This window comes from Triticum dicoccoides, chromosome 7B (assembly GCF_002162155.2).
Source record: "Triticum dicoccoides isolate Atlit2015 ecotype Zavitan chromosome 7B, WEW_v2.0, whole genome shotgun sequence".
NCBI classification, from domain to species: domain Eukaryota; kingdom Viridiplantae; phylum Streptophyta; class Magnoliopsida; order Poales; family Poaceae; genus Triticum; species Triticum dicoccoides.
This window is the reverse complement of record NC_041393.1, coordinates 493,393,188-493,395,238: the sequence shown is the minus strand read 5'-3', so window position 1 is coordinate 493,395,238 and position 2,051 is coordinate 493,393,188. Positions and strand designations below refer to the sequence as shown.

The 2,051-nt window shown below is 42.2% G+C and overlaps 1 long non-coding RNA gene across 2 annotated transcripts; it reads right to left on the bottom strand.

Moving 5' to 3' along the window:
• Positions 1-720: 720 nt before the first annotated feature.
• LOC119336919 lies at positions 721-1,381 on the bottom strand. Of its 2 annotated transcripts, none has more exons than XR_005162908.1 (3): positions 1,339-1,381; positions 1,155-1,247; positions 721-809 (listed from the first exon to the last, which is right to left on the bottom strand). It is a non-coding gene; the product is annotated as an uncharacterized LOC119336919 (long non-coding RNA). The 2 variants fall into 2 exon arrangements; XR_005162909.1 differs by lacking the exon at positions 721-809 and adding an exon at positions 823-885.
• Between the last annotated feature and the right edge of the window lie 670 nt (positions 1,382-2,051).

Genomic DNA, 2,051 nt, shown 5'->3' with positions numbered 1-2,051 from the left:
CCTGGCACCATGAGGGGGCATCAAGAGGGAGTGGCCCATTTTGCAATGAATTTTTGCTACATTGCTGTCACAGGAAGAGAGAGAGAGAGAGGGAGGGAGGGAGGGAGGGAGGGAGGGAGAGGGAGAGGGAGAGAGGGAGAGGGAGGGAGGGAGAGAGAGAGAGAGAGAGAGAGAGAGAGAGAAAGAGAGTTAATACAAACTGACTGGAAGTAGCAAATGAGCATTACGCAAGCTCTTGCATTTTATTAGAATCTAGGTTAGCGCATAAACCGGTCGACAGTAGAGATAGTAGTGCAATCTCAATCTCTTAGATAGTAGCGCTGACAGCTAACTACTGAGATAATCCTACTTGCCACCACATCCTTATATAAGCTAGTGTTACACAAAAATGCCAAATCAGAGCTAACAAAGGGCATATTCATAGTGCAGTGCCACTTTCTACATTCCCTCGCTCATAGTCAGTAAAAGGTTTTCAACAATTGATCTTGGCTCCACTTTTACTCTAGCTTGTCATTGTCGAACAATACAAGACTTGAGCTGTAGGTGGTTCTTGCCTACTTTCACAGTATTGTACAGCTAAATGCCTAAAGCAGATGGTTCTCAATACAAAATGCAGGCAACGGTGCAAATATGATCTAATTCAGGCAAGCAGTCAGAAGATTTCCGTAGCAAATTGTACAAGTAGGAGGAAGAAACAAATAAAATGTAAATAAAGAATAGCTTACCTTCAGTACATGATTTTTCCTAAGAAGGAAGGCGAGATGAACACAATATGTATACTCAGTAGCCCGGCCTGATGAGTTAAGAACCTAACAAAAATAGCAGAAAAACACATTGGAGTCGCAAATCATCTATTGTAGGCCATGAATCCAACATTTGAATGATCTGTCGAGGATAATGACAATAACAGAAACAACATACATTAGAATCGCACACCAGAAACTGATACACAGGGCTAATTAGTTTACCCAATCCAATACACTCAAGTAATTGTAAAAAATCCTACTTGTCACATAGTAGATTCATACAACAAACTTCAGAATTTAGCACATCTCTGAAATCAGGACAAAGTCTCATAACCTAAAATCGTTTCAGTCTCATTATTCATGGATGAACACTTCTATAGCATTGACGATTAGTATAATATTGAGTACCTGTCAGATAGTAGTGTCGTAGAACAAATGGTTGTCGTCTTTCCAATCACACGTATGAGTAAATTGCTTGAGAGATACAGTATATTGCTTGCTCTGAAACAAAAGGGAAACCATATAGCATACAGTCAGTTGCTTTATCTGAAACACAAGGGAAACCAAAAAGAAATCAATCTGAAAGCTTTACTGCTTGAATAATCTTGAGAACATGAGGAGCCTTTAGTGTGAAGATCCTTCACAAGGGCCACTGAAACATACAAAGATCATCAGCGCATCTAGTACCGGCGCAAAACATTCTCATATGAAATACTCTAAATCTTACATGCTGTATTTCTTCAATACAGTAATTGGTCCACTTATCAACATCAATTGTATCGAATTGGTACTTCAGATCCGGTAGATTTTCCTCATTGACTGTACTTGCTAATGCTTGAACAGGCAATGATGCAATACTGTAAGAAACCAAATGTGAGTACACCACAAATAATTATCGGTACTTGACAAATTAGCACATGTTACAGTCTTATCTTGCAGCTGCCTTAAGTATTGCAAATTTTGAACAAACAGACCTAGCTCTAAGAATTCAAAATAAAATTAAAACATCATGGAGTTAGAAAATCTTAATAGGTAGTGATTAATATAGTTCATACCTGATCAAAGTTCGCCGGCTTGGTGACTCTTCTTCAACGTGGCAGCGGCGGGTGGCGGCGGCGGCGGCCCGTGCTCACATCAGTGGGTCAGCAGAGGAGAGTGGCAGGCGGCCACGGCGGCCCGCGCTTGTGTTAGTGGGGCGGTAGAAGTGAAGTGGATGGCGGCCACGGAGACCCTCGCTGGCATCCGTGGGCAAGCAGAGGAGAACAGTAGGCGGCGACGGCGGCCCATGCCCGCGTCCATGGGGCA